The 15,164-nt window shown below is 41.0% G+C and overlaps 1 protein-coding gene across 1 annotated transcript in view; it reads right to left on the bottom strand.

Moving 5' to 3' along the window:
- LOC136868721 (zinc finger protein 665) overlaps nucleotides 1-9,424 on the bottom strand; it is a 131,237-nt gene extending 121,813 nt beyond the window's left edge. Inside the window, exon 1 of the mRNA XM_067144795.2 lies at nucleotides 9,297-9,424. The gene's annotated coding sequence lies outside the window, so the exon portion shown is untranslated. The remainder of the gene's footprint in view (nucleotides 1-9,296) is intronic.
- Nucleotides 9,425-15,164: the final 5,740 nt, after the last annotated feature.

Genomic DNA, 15,164 nt, shown 5'->3' with positions numbered 1-15,164 from the left:
CTGAATAACAGACAAGTGACTGTTGATGAGGGCGCAAACCATATGCACATTAGCCATGGTTCCGATCAACAGGTGAAGAAAGCGGTGCATACGTGGCTTGCTGCGCAAAAACAAAAACTTTTTTTTTTCGCAGAGAGTATCAGAAAGCTTGTGAAACGGTGGACCATATGCATTGAAAAGCAGGATGACTATGTTTAAAAATGATATCAATAAAAGTGTGTACTTTTTGTAATAAATTATAAAAACTGATTGCAGATACTTATTGACTTGCCCTTGTACTGCAGAAAAAAAGGAAGGAAAAACATTACTCCTCTTGAGTCCACAAATATACTGAAAAGAAGGGATTGATGATGGGAGAGCATATTTGAAAATGGCACTATATGAAGATGTTGGAACTTTCCTAGTCCTTTTATATTTCCAAGTTTGTATCCATTTCCTCTTCTATTGCTCACTCTTCCAATGCAGGTCTGTAATTGTGTTTATCCTATTGTGTGTTCCTATTCATGTTCTGATCTTTCTACATGTCTCGTCACTTGTTTTCTGTCCCAACACTGTTACTCCAGACCTGCCTGTTGTGAAAATGGGAAACCCTGGGCAATCCCTCTCGGGCTGCCGACAGTGGAGTTTGAGCCTACTTTCTCACGAATGCAAGCTCACAGCTGCATGAGCCAAATCACATGGCCAACTCACTCAGTGGATGTAGATGTACTGGAAGTGATCAGGAGAGAGCCTATTTGAAAATTGTCCCTGCCACCATTTCTAATGCTCTCTCTTCCGATGCTGACCTATCTATGTAATAATAATACATACATACATTATCATTATAGACTGTTATGCCTTTCAGCATTCAGTCTGCAAGCCTCTGTGAATTTACTAAACGTCGCCACAATCGTCGATTTGCAACTAGTGTTGTGGCCTCATTTAGTTCTATACCTCTTATCTTTAAATCGTTAGAAACCGAGTCTAACCATCGTCGTCTTGGTCTACCTCTACTTCTCTTACCCTCCATAGCAGAGTCCATTATTCTCCTAGGTAACCTATCCTCCTCCATTCGCCTCACATGAATCCACCACCGAAGCCGGTTTATGCGTACAGCTTCATCCATCGAGTTCATTCCTAAATTAGCCTTTATCTCCTCATTCCGAGTACCCTCCTGCCATTGTTCCCACCTGTTTGCACCAGGAATCATTCTTGCTACTTTCATGTCTGTTACCTCTAACTTATGAATAAGATATCCTCAGTCCACCCAGCTTTCGCCCCCGTAAAGCAAAGGTGGTCTGAAAACAGACCGATGTAAAGATAGTTTCGTCTGGGAGCTGACTTCCTTCTTACAGAATACAGTCGATCGCAGCTGCGAGCTCACTGCATTAGCTTTACGCACCTTGATTCAATCTCACTTACTATATTACCATCCTGGGAGAACACACAACCTAAATACTTGAAATTATCGACCTGTTCTAGCTTTGTATCACCAATCTGACATTCAATTCTGTTGAATTTCTTACCTACTGACATCAATTTAGTCTTCGAGAGGCTAATTTTTATACCATACTCATTGCACCTATTTTCAAATTCCACGATATTAGACTGTAGGCTTTTGGCACAATCTGCCATTAAGACCAAGTAGTCAGCATAGGCCAGACTGCTTACTACATTTCCACCTAATAAAATCCCTCCCTGCCATTTTATACCTTTCAGCAGATGATCCATGTAAACTACAAACAGCAAAGGTGAAAGATTACAGCCTTGTCTAACCCCTGTAAGTACCCTGAACCAAGAACTCATTCTGCCATCAATTCTCACTGAAGCCCAATTGTCAACATAAATGCCTTTGTTTGCTTTTAATAATCTGCCTTTAATTCCATAGTCCCCCAGTATGGCGAACATCTTTTCCCTCGGTACCCTGTCATATGCTTTCTCTAGATCTACGAAACATAAACACAACTGCCTATTCCTCTCGTAGCATTTTTCAATTACCTGGCGCATACTGAAAATCTGATCCGGACAGCCTCTCTGTGGTCTGAAACCACACTGGTTTTCATCCAACTTCCTTTCAACGACTGATCGCACCCTCCCTTCCAAGATGCCAGTGAATACTTTGCCTGGTATACTAATCAGTGAGATACCTCGATAGTTGTTGCAATCCTTCCTGTTCCCTTGCTTATAGATAGGTGCAATTACTGCTTTTGCCCAATCTGAAGGTACCTTACCAACACTCCACGCTAATTTTACTACTCTATGAAGCCATTTCATCCCTGCCTTCCCACTATACTTCACCATTTCAGGTCTAATTTCATCTATTCCTGCTGCCTTATGACAATGGAGTTTATTTACCATCCTTTCCACTTCCTCAAGCATAATTTCACCAACATAATTTTCCTCTTCCCCTTGAGCTTTGCTGTTCACAACACTACCAGGATGATTTCCTTTTACATTGAGAAGATGTTCAAAATATTCCCTCCACCTCTCCAGTGATTCCCTGGGATCTATTATGAGTTCACCTGAATTACTCAAAACACTGTTCATTTCCTTTTTCCCTCCCTTCCTAAGATTCTTTATAACTGTCCAGAAAGGTTTCCCTGCTGCTTGACCTAGCCTTTCCAGGTTGTTACCAAAATCTTCCCATGACTTCTTTTTGGATTCAACAATTATTTGTTTCGCTCTGTTTCTTTCATCTACATACAACTCCCTATCTGCCTCGGCCCTTGTTTGGAGCCATTTCTTATAAGCCTTCTTTTTACGTTTACAAGCTGCTCTCACTTCATCATTCCACCAAGATGTTCGCCTTTTCCCATCTTTACACACAGTTGTTCCAAGGCATTCCCTGGCTGTTTCTACTACAGCATCCCTGTATGCTACCCATTCACTTTCTATATCCTGAACCTGCTTAGTGTCTACTGTTCGAAACTTCTCACTAATCATATCCATGTACTTCCATCTAATTTCCTCGTCCTGGAGATTTTCTACCCTTATTCGTTTGCAGACAGATTTCACTTTCTCTACCTTAGGCCTAGAGATACTTAGTTCACTACAGATCAGATAGTGGTCTGTATCATCGAAAAATCCCCGGAAAACTCGTACATTCCTAACAGATTTCCTGAATTCGAAGTCTGTTAAGATATAGTCTATTATGGATCTGGTACCCCTAGCCTCCCATGTGTAGCGGTGAATAGCCTTATGCTTGAAGAATGTATTCGTAACAGCTAAACCCATACTAGCACAGAAGTCCAGCAAACGCTTCCCATTCCCATTAGCTTCCATATCTTCCCCACATTTACCAATCACCCTTTCGTATCCTTCAGTTCTATTCCCAACTCTCACATTGAAATCGCCCATTAGCACTATTCTATCCTTGCTGTTTACCCTGACTACGATGTCACTCAATGCTTCATAAAACTTGTCAACTTCATCCTCATCTGCACCCTCACATGGTGAATACACGGACACAATTCTAGTCCTAATTCCTCCAACTGACAAATCTACCCACATCATTCGCTCATTTACGTGCCTAACAGAAACTATGTTCCGTGCAATGCTATTCCTGATAAAGAGCCCTACCCCAGACTCTGCCCTTCCCTTTCTAACACCCGTCAAGTACACTTGATAATCTCCTATCTCTTCCTCGTTATCTCCCCTTACCCGAATATCACTTACTCCTAGCACATCCAGATGCATCCTCTTTGCTGACTCAGCCAGTTCTACTTTCTTTCTTCCATAAGCCCCATTAATATTGATAGCTCCCCATCGAATTCCATTTCGTTCGCCAAGTTGTTTCCAAGGAGTCCCTCGCCTGTCAAATGGGAGTGGGACTCCGTTACTCCCATAGGTCCGAGGCTTGCTTAAAATGTTCTGAGCTCGGTCGATTCATGAAGCAGGATACTCCCCTACTTGCACAATAATAATAATAATAATAATAATAATAATAATAATAATAATAATTTAATAACAACAATAATTATTATTTTACATCCTACTAAATGTTTCAGTTTTCGAAGATGCCAAGGTGGCGGAATTTTGTCCAACAGGAATTTTACGTGCCACTAAATCTATCGATATGGGGCTGACATATTTGAACACCTTCAAATAGCACCAGCGTGAGCAGGGATCGCACCTGCAAACTTGAGCTCAGAAAGTCAGCGCCTTAACCACCCGAGCCACTCAGCCCGGCGCCTGTCTGTGTTTATCCTATTCATGTTCCTATGTGTCTATAAGGAAACTATGCTACAAAGCTGATCTTCTGGTATACTGTTAACTGAACTCTCAAAGAATTACTTTGATAGCTGTTTCAAACCTCCCAATACCCTTACTGGTATAATTTCTCGCCAACATATCTCTGCATGGTCCTGCTAATGTAGAATCTTTGTTTGTCACTTTGCTCAGTCCTATGTTTCAATAATATATATGCCACAAGTTATCATACCATCAATGATAAATACCTAACATTGTCTCTTTTTCTGGTCAACCACTTGGTTGGCAGCCATTGATTTTAAGGTGGTGTCTTCAAGAAGTGGCAACACCATCTTAACTGCTTTTCTCACACTCCTTCAGGAATGACATCTATGCCAAAACTACTAATTGAGATTATCTCTGCAGATATGGTATTGGAGGAAGATCACCATTGTCCATCAAACCACGCATATCTCCAGAGTGTAAAGATAATACTAGGTGGCTTAAGCAGTAGGCCAGCAATCTATTCCATACAATGCCAGAATAACTATGAGCTCAATCAATTTTCTGATCAAATATGTACACTGAAATTGATTTAGCCTACTCTAAAAAAGTATAGATTTTCAAATTATTGTTTCTTTATGACCAGCGCTTCCCAAAAATCATATCAAATTCACCTAATTTATCTAAAAAGCCATCATATTTTCCTTTTTCCTCCTTAATTATAATATATTAGTCTCAACAAGTTTCCCTGCTACATGGCCTAACATTTCCACAACCCACTTTCCTTACCTGAGGCCTAGTAATACTTAACAGTAGTTCACTTCAAATCATGCAGTGGTCATTTCTTACTTCAGCTAATCCCGCAAATTTCTGGGGTCGCTGGAGCCACCTAGGCACAGTTTGGTTTTGGCCAGGGGCTTAAGATTGAATACACTTCCCGACACCACGTGATTCCCGAGATGAAAATCTTCACCCAGAATTGACTAGGGCTCGATACTTTGACTTCCAGGTGGGATGCCAGCGGCTAAGCCACTAAACTAATCATGCTCCACTACGTAGTGGTCATTATCTTCCAAAAAGAAAAAAAGGTAAAATTCCCTCCATATCAACATATTACAGATTTCATTAATTCTACGTCAGTTTAGTTTATGGATCCGCGGCCCTTTACCACCTAAATATTGCAGTGGATATTGTTATTCTATAAGAAGGAATTTTCCATTACCCATACTAGCATAGAAACCCTGTAAGAGTTTTCAATTTTACACTCCCTATCTCTTCCACACCAACTTATTACTGCCTGCTCTTATTCCTATGTACTATTTGCAATTCTTCCTCTTATTCTTTATCTGTTTATCCTCCAGGGTCGGTTTTCCCCTCAGACTCAGCGAGGGATCCCACCTCTACCGCCCCAAGGGCAGTGTCCTGGAACTTCAAACTCTGGGTCGGGAGATACAACTGGGGAGGATGACCAGTACCTCACTCAGGCGGCCTCACCTGCAATGCTGAACAGGGGCCTTGCGGGGAGGATGGGAAGAATGGAAGGGATAGACAAGGAAAAGGGAAGGAAGTGGCCATGGCCTTAAGATAGGTACCATCCCGGCATTTTCCTGGAGGAGAAGTGGGAAAACACAGAAAACCACTTCCAGAATGTCTGAGGTGGGAATCGAACCCGGCCTCCGTGGGGTGGCAGCTAATCACACTAACCACTACATGCAATTCATTCATTAAAATACATTATTATCACTATACGATTTTGGTGCTAATCCTCACTATTGCATCACTCAAAGCAACTCATATGAGCATATATGGTTCATGACGGGCCTCCCAAGAAGACTGCAGTCTAGCCACACTGCCTGGAGATAATAGATTGCCATGCGATCAACATGACAGCATCCTCAGCCGTATTACTGGACTTTCATGATCAATCTGCTAGCTCTCATATCTGATAGTTCCTCAGTTTGTTCCATAAGGCCGAGCGAACCCTTACTCTCAGTCCTGAATTAGTTTTAAATGGACTAGTCAGGAATCAAACCCAGCGCCTCTGCATAACAGATCTGCAACTTCTCCTACAGATGAATGCATTAACATAATCCTAGTCCTAATTCCTGTAATTAAGAAATCTCCACACCACATGTAGCCTACATTACAGCCATATCAGAGACTATATTGCAGGCTATGTTTTTCTCAGCTGAACAATTCAACTCCATGAACGGCCCTATTCCCCACCACACTTAATAAAAACACCTTACCATCTTTTACCTTGTCCTCCTCTCACTTTCAATGAATATTGTTTGTTCCTAACATATTATGCCAATTCTACTTTCTGTCAAGTCCCATAAAAATTGATTGCATGCCATACAGTTATTTGCTCATTTTATGTCTGAGCAGGCCCTGGCCTGTCTTATAAAAATGTGGCTCTGTCATTCCTACCAGTAGCGGCAATTGGGAATTAGAAGTGGGGGAGCAAAAAAAATTGTAGACAACAAAAAGTTCCTGGGACTGAGAAATATAGCAGGCGTGGGGGGTAGATATCAAAATTGCCGGACTGAGTGGCTCAGACTGTTAAGGCGCTGACCTTCTGACCCCAACTTGGCAGGTTCGATCCTGGCTAAGTCCGGTGGTATTTGAAGGTGCTCAAATACGTCAGCTTCGTGTCGGTAGATTTACTGGCACGTAAAAGAATTCCTGCGGGACTAAATTCTGGCACCTGGGACGTAAAGCACATAACATTATTATTAGATATCAAAATTTTTATAAACAGTTATAAAACTGCAAGTTTCTGATGCTCTCTGAATGAATTTTGATAGAGACATAAAAGTTGAAAGTCTACCAATTTAAGTGTGGTAATAATAGTTTTTGACATACTTATTCAATAATACTATACAATGAAACTTTCACCAAAGGGACAATAAACACGCATCTATTACAATTAAATACAAGTACAGCACGAAAAAGGTCCCAATATTTACAGACGAGGCACCACACAACAAAAGAAGATGATGATGCTTGTTATTTATCGGGACCTAACATCTAGGTCATCGGCCCCAACAAACAAAGAAAAAGGTCCTATAAACAGTGGTCCCAAACCAAATATCTTTGGAGTTATGGTCCGCTACCACTACTATCAAATATCAGGATGTTCCAATAATTTACAGAGTGTCGTATGCAACAAAAGACAGAAATACGTTGCTATGTTGTTGGAGAATGTGCCACTGCAGGAAAAACTGCAAATGTGATTCATTCATGATATGGCAATGACCCATTTTCATTGTAGAGATAGGCGACACCTAACATGGGTATTCCCAAGCGATGGATTGGTCACGAAGGGCCAATACTGGCCTGCTCATTTGCCTGACCTTAACCCCTCAGATTTTTTACTTTAGGGACTTGTAAAGACCAAAGTGTATGCGATCCCCATAATTGATGTGGATACATTATAAGAACATGTGTTCAATGCTGGTGATGCACTCCAGCACCCCAGCCAGGTATGTTCCAACAAATACACAATTCTATGCGACGTAGGGTAGAAGGCTCCACTGCAATGGATGGCAGTCATATCGAGCACATGTTGTGAAGAGTAGATCAAAGACATAGTGATTATTGATGGTAGTGGTAGCAGACCATAACTCAAAAGATACAGGGTTTGCGACCGTTGTTTATAGGATCCCTTTTCCTTCATTTGTTGCATGCTGCCTCCTCTGTAAATATTGCAACCTTTTTCATATATATATATATATATATATATATAATTTCATGTCTATTTCTAGCCTGATGCAGCCCTTGTAAGGCAGACCCTTCGATGAGGGTGCCGCGTATAGGATACTGCGTGTTACTGTAATGGAGAATAGTGTTGTACGTGGTGAGTGAGTTGCAGGGATGTTTGGAGAGCACAAACACCCAGTCCCCAAGTGAGAGGAAATAACCATTTAAGGCTAAAATCTCCGACCCAGCTAGGAATCAAACCCGGGGTCCTCTGAACCCAAGAGCACTGCGCTGACCATTCAATCAAGGAGCTGAACAATATACAATTAAAAAGTAATTTACCATTTTACTATACACTAACAAAGTGACAGACACAATGACTGAGTGAGACTGCCATACTGAGGAACGTGTGCGGCAAGCGGGTAAATTATACCTGTCTCCATGACCTTGGTAAAAATATAGCCTACACCCTCCCCCCTCCCACTACCTTTCATCGCGGCACATGCTACACATTGCTGTGCGGGTCTCTGCTACTTGCTGCGGCTCGGTACAAATCAGTTAGCCACAACGAACAACATTTTGTGCGTATTTCCTCTAAGTATTTTTCTTAATAATTAAAGAATTAGCTGAAAAGACAACAGGGTTTGTACAAATTGCTAATAATTCCTAGCAGCGACAGAAAAGAGCCTCTCGAAGGGAGTGTGGCCCCGAAGATTGGCCTGGATGTGCAAAGACAGGTTAGAACTACTAAACTGCCTTTTTTCTTGCCGGGCGGACAGTATACGCAGCGGCCTTTTAAACTTCCCTGGCCGCTTCATTTTTTTTTTTTTTTCTTCTTCTACAATGGCTGGTAACAAAATCTCGGCCTCATCCTAGGTAGCAAAGACGTCATCCTCTTCCATACGTGAAATAATCACCGTTATAAGCAATGGAGTACGGCGTCTAAAACAATATTTTTGGTTATAAAAGTAAATGTATTTCTAGGGGCGGGTAGGTTTGTCCCTGGCAAGCGTATTGAACACATCTCTCTTTCACGATCATTTTAAGGTGAGATAGCAGCATTTAAAGTTACACTTTATGTAATAATCCTAGAGGCCCCGTTACTACATTTCTACCCGCTAAACAAATAACTTACCTCAAAATAACGATAAAATGGCAGAGGTTACGAAAAACGGTACCCAAAATTAAACTTCCAAAAATGCGACATTGGCTATTTTCAATTTTAATTTCGTCAGTCTCAACATTGAACAACAGAAAACATAGAACTACTCTTGCCCACTTCATACTGAAGAAGGGTTATGGAGAGATCTGACAGCTCATAGTTCAAAGGCTTAACATACCGGTCCACTAATTTCCATGAACAAAAAATGAAATGAGAAGAACCATCACCTTCAAATAAAATTAACGAATATAAAAACAACTACCTTCCACTGATTGATTACACTCTACACCTATTGAAAATTCAGCACACCTCTGTGACTTATTTACTTATTTATTCTTCTTCTTGTTCTTCCATTGAAATGTTGTGTTGGGCTCCTTGTGAGTTTTGCCCAGTCAATATTCTTACGAGAGAGATAAAATACCGTATAGATATGTGTATACATACAGATAAATAAACAAATGGGAGCACTGCATTATACCAAAGCCTGCTAGATACTAGAAGGCCTGGACAGAAAGCAGATTTCTTGCATTAAAAGCGGGGTTATAGTTTTCTCTTTTCCACCGCTAGGTTCGCGTTTATGTTCTGTTGTTTGGAGTGAATTCTATGATTACGTGTGTTACTGCAACATGTTTTATGAGACGAAATGACATACCGTATTAAAATTCATTTTATAAGGCAAGGCCTTATCTAACATGAAATATGAAGAGTTTTGTCGGGTTTTTTAAAATTTATTTGGTCTCACGATTTGCAATATGTGGATGGTTGCTGCGATGCATTTAACATTTGTTTAGTTATGTGCTTCCAAATTACCCTCAAGGTGGAGGTGGTGATTATTGTTTTAAGAGGAAGTACAACCACAGTCTAATATACACAGTCGCGAAGCTCCTTAGTAATGAAATGGCATCCTGTTGTCAGGCGGCACAACACTAGCGCTCGTAGCGGCCAGCAAGCTCTAACTGTTCGGAACAGATCTCTACCCAACAGCTGAATGCACTTTCCCACGTAAATTATAAACTGTAACCACCTCGACAACTATATTAATCGTGCATTTTAATAAAATACGTTGATACACTAGACTACCGCGTGGTAATAATACCGAAGGAAAACAACAATAGTTTATTTTCGAAGCAGCAGCTGATCATACCACTGTAGTTAAGGTCTTAGCCATTTTCGAAATCCTATTATTGAACTGAATTTGGTAATTTCACATAAATCATAAAAATAGTAGTGAACTATAAAACAATTCAAACAATATTCAAATATCTCAGGAACCTAAATGGCTGGATTTTGAGCTTTTTTGTTTTATGACACTGAAAACTTTCATTGCAAAATATCACAAGGTAATCTAATCTTAGTTTCACAAATAATTTCAACACTAATGACTTAGTACCTTCTCGGCATTAACGTGGAAAATCAAGTATTAACATTAGGGAATTAATAGTTTACTACATAGAAGTTAGTGAGCATACAGTCCATGTTCTCTCGGCTCCTCTGACAAACGTGCAAGTGGCTGGGCGGCTTATCAGCTTACATTTCGGAGATAGTGGGTTCGAACTCCACTGTCGCCAGCCCTGAAGATGGGTTTCCGTGGTTTCCCATTGTCAAAACAGTCTGTACCTTAATTAAGGCCATGGTTTCTTCCTTCTCGCTCCAAGCCCTTTCCTATCCCACTGTTGCCATAAGACCTATCTGAGGCGGTGCTACGTATGACTGTGTGTTGTGCTCCTTTGAGATGGGCTTTCGGTTCGAAGAAATCTGCGGAGATTCCATACTAATTTCTTTTTCTTTGCTGACATAAACTGGCTGTCTGCAAAATGATTGGAACATAACGTGATGTTATTGTACAAATAGTTCACATTTTTCTTCAATAAATCATCCCCCTACCATTTACAAGCAATTTTCTTGCCTTTCGTCCTTTCTTAATCCGTTTACCCTCCAGGGTCGGTTTTTCCTTCGGATTGAGTGAGGGATCCCACCTGTACAGCCTCTAGGGCAGTGTCCTGGAGCGTGAGACTTTGGTTCGGGGATACAACTGGGGAGGAGGGCCAGTAGCTCGCTCAGGCTGCCTCACCAGCTATGCTGAAGAGGGGCCTTGTGGGGGATGGAAAGATTGGGATAGAAAAGGGAGATGGAAGGAAGCGACCGTGGCCTTAACTTGCGTACCATCCCGGCATTTGTCTGGACAAGTGGGAAACCACGGAAAACGACTTCGAAGATGGTTGAGGTGGGAATCGAACTCCCTTCTACTCAGTTAACCCCTCGAGGATGAATGGACCCCGTTCCAGCCCTCGTACCACTTTTTCAAATTTCGTGGTAGAGCCGGGAATCAAACCCGTGCCTCCGGGTGGTGGTAGCTAATTACACTAACCACTACACAGAGGCGACAAGCAATTTTCTACACATTGAAAATCAAAACACCGCTACGTGTTAGAGGTTACGGTTGTGTTAAAACGTTATTTAGGTTCATATAATAGGATGGATTTCACTATGAGTTACATTCCTGAATCAGTGATGAACGAAATGCCTACTTATCTGAAGTTAAATTTCTGAATCTTCACAATATTGTTCTCTTATCCGAAAATGTAAACAGTAATTAAGGCTTTAATGTTCAGGATCTTTAGAAAGCCTAAAGAATGATAGCTCTGGTGTCTTCTTGTAACTGAGCAATTTATTGCGCCACACACACCTCCTTTCATACATACCATGTCAATTTAATAGTAAACCGATCATCTATAATGTAATTACCTCACGCAAGACCAACTACAATTACATCAGACCGTAATCCAGGAAAAACATGGCGGACATCGGTGGGCGACATGAGAGGTTGAGGGCAAGGTTATACGTGTTTATTCCGAGTCACCTAAAGAAAAGATCACAAGTCGAACGTCATGAAATGCAACTCATTAACTCGAAATATGAATAATTAAATACGATATATAGATGTCAACAAAGAACATTATTAACCTTACATGAAATACTATGACACCACTATTAACCACCGCCCATTATGTAAAACACGCAAACAAATTTCTCCAACAATATTTCAACCCTCCAAAATCCACCTGTATTGTTGAGTAGGTACAAGCGATATTTGTATGATACACTTGGCCATCTAAAGAACTCGTTACCTTATAACTCACCAGAATTGACGGCAAAATTGTATATTACATAAAAAAGAACATAATCCTCATATTCACTCACAGGAAAGGGGTTAGGTTTAGTTTACGCACGTTCATTGTAAAACGTAGAAAATTAATTACATCATTCTTGCACCACCGTTTAATTTCGTCTCTAAATCATAAATCTTGGTCATGATTTTCCGGATGTTTTTGGGACTGATTTAATTTTCTTTGTAGTAAGGTACGTTGGCTGATAGGGCAAATGCTAGGATAGGCATCATTAGTTTTAACTTCCGAAGTTCCCGCGGCACTCGAATTAGATCACCACCTTCTACGGGTATATAATGTTTTCCCTAACAATACATTTGATTTCAAAAGTGATAAAATGATTAATGTACACAGCATTATTAGGCCTATGATTCGGTTCGAAGTTTTCCTTACGAATGCTCTTAACCCAATTTTGCCTTAATATTAGGTCTTTTGGAAACGGGAACACTGAAACTCTTACTTACATCCAGGCACACAGCATATTAAACTATAAACATATTGCATAGGTAACTAAAAATGAAGAGAATACTTTCAGAGAACAACACGAGAATGAACGTTAACCTAATCACCGCCGATATTGTTGGAATAAATAAGCTCTTTGAGAACAAACAGCTTCTTACGGCACTGAAAGAGGATCTATAACCTTCTTAAGACCATAAATAAATATAATGTACGATTAATAATATTCAAATTTCCGTAAATATTTGGTAACAACACGACTTTCACAAATCAAAACAAACGCATGCTAACACTCCAGCTGCCGCCATTATGGACAGTTTCGATAGGTCGGTTAAGGTCTGAGATATTGTAGTTGGTCTTGCCTCACGCTTACCTCGCAAAACGTATACAACTTACACATCCCAGAAGACCGACAGCTTGCTGGCCACGTGGAGCGCTGCAGTAGCATGGATGAAAAAAATAAGCCGAGCTTCGCGACTGTCTATATTAGACAGTGGTACAACTAGGCAACCATCCTCTATATAACACTAATCAGAGGGAAAAACTGGAAGGGGCCCGACACTTCGAAAAATGAAAGTATCGGCCAAAGGAACACAAGGGCCACGAAGGGCGTGAAAATTAAAGACTCCCTAGCCATTGGAAACCTAACAGCTTCGGGGTCGGCAAAAAACTAGTGTTGTACGAGGAAGGTCGGACAGCATAGATGAAACTGAGGCGTCTAGCACAAGTAAGTGGAAGAAATGCCAGGACTCAGCTAAGGGCCCCGTAGTCACCAACCAACGCTCCAAATTTCAGAGTCACTGGGGCCAATTACCATCTAGTTTCTCTTTCCATTATGTAGGTTAAGATGGTTTATTGTCGCGTGCCTAACTGCACATCTGACACAGCGAAGAAATATACACAAATGTAAATTTTTATCTTTGCCCAATGATCCGAGTTTACGGGGGAAATGGAGGCTTGCTATTTCTCAACAGGGCAGCAGAAAAGGATATCTTTGGCCCACTAATGACAACTCTAGAATATGTAGCTTGCACTTTGTCGAATCAGATTACAGTGTAATTACTGTGAAGGGAATTCTGCTCCCCGGCATAGTGCCGACGCAAATTCGTCTTTTTCCTAAAAATGTATTAATACTTACAACGCGGGCGTTAGGATATCTCGGAAAATATATCCTTGTCCGAAAGCTAAAATTCCTGACCGCTATAAAGTTTAAAGAGACGTTTCAGTGCCGCAACTGTGATCAAGCACACATCACATACGTTATACCTACACTATTTTCTAGGCCTGTTCTTGATAATAAAGCAAAGAAAGTGACTAATGACTGTGAATTATTAAACAAATTCAAGAGCAAGCCTCTGAGCAGAAAAGTGTTGAAATTGTAGAAATAGGGGAAAATCGGGTGAGTACTTCTATTTAGGCCTATTTCCCTATTCTTTATTATTGTGTGATAAACAAGTGCAAAATGAAAGAAATCTATGAAGTGTAGAGTGTTCTAAGTTGTTTTATATACTTATATCTGATTCACACCGGGCATAATGATAACAAAAATGTATTATTTCGCGTTATTGTATGAATCTTCAATACAAGGATATAAAGAGAACATGAGAACAACAGAACATAAACGCGATCCACGCGGCCATTACCTGAACTACTTTGTTCACCAGAAATTTGTCGGCTTGTCCAGGCCTTCTATTATAGCGTAGGCAACGATTATACACACGACAAAAGATACAGGGGGGTTTGGAAAAAGAGGTGCCCATTATAGACTTGATTAGCTCATAGAGCGGTAACTGTATCCTATGCAAGGGATAAGTTTCATAGACAAGCGTCGGTAGATGCAGAGTGGGTTTCGGCCCTTGGGTTCCCTCCCTTAAGTGGCCACGGCTGGTCCGTGGTCCTACAGCTCTGCACTCTGACCGACCAACCGAGCAGAGGAGAGGTGGCCACGGCTCTACCGTGGCTCTACACCTCTGCATTTGGGAGACAGGACAGGGCTGGACCTCACGGCTGGCCCCAATCGTTGGCTGTCCTGAGAATGGTTCTCCGTGGTTTTTCATTCTCCTGAACTAAGTCTAATGCCGGAACAGTTCGTAGTATAGGCCACGGCCGCCCACCCCCTCATCTTCTCAGCACATCTCCTTCACCGTAACAAATTTCCCGGCCTGAGAGACGACGTCACCGTCCAAGAGGCCCGCCTCCCCCTTCAGGGGAGGAATGAAAATATTTTATTAGTAGTAGTATTAGCACAGAGGAGGTAGTAAGCAGCTCCAGTAACAAAATAGAAGAACTGAGAACGAAGAAAGAGTCACCACAAAAAAAAACGATCAAGTTATGTACACAAAAGAAGCCAGGAACATACCGACAACAGACAAATGAAAGAGCAATATGATATCAAGTTATAAAGTAATGTTGGAGTCATCAAGAAAAGTGGTAATTAATGAAATTGCAGTGGGTGACAAATTATAGAGTAAACAAGAAATACTGGTAGGCAATGAAAATTTCTG

The sequence above is a fragment of the Anabrus simplex genome, chromosome 1 (assembly GCF_040414725.1).
Source record: "Anabrus simplex isolate iqAnaSimp1 chromosome 1, ASM4041472v1, whole genome shotgun sequence".
NCBI classification, from domain to species: Eukaryota; Metazoa; Arthropoda; class Insecta; order Orthoptera; family Tettigoniidae; genus Anabrus; species Anabrus simplex.
Note: the sequence above shows the minus strand (reverse complement) of the source record. Positions and strands in the feature narration are given on the sequence as shown.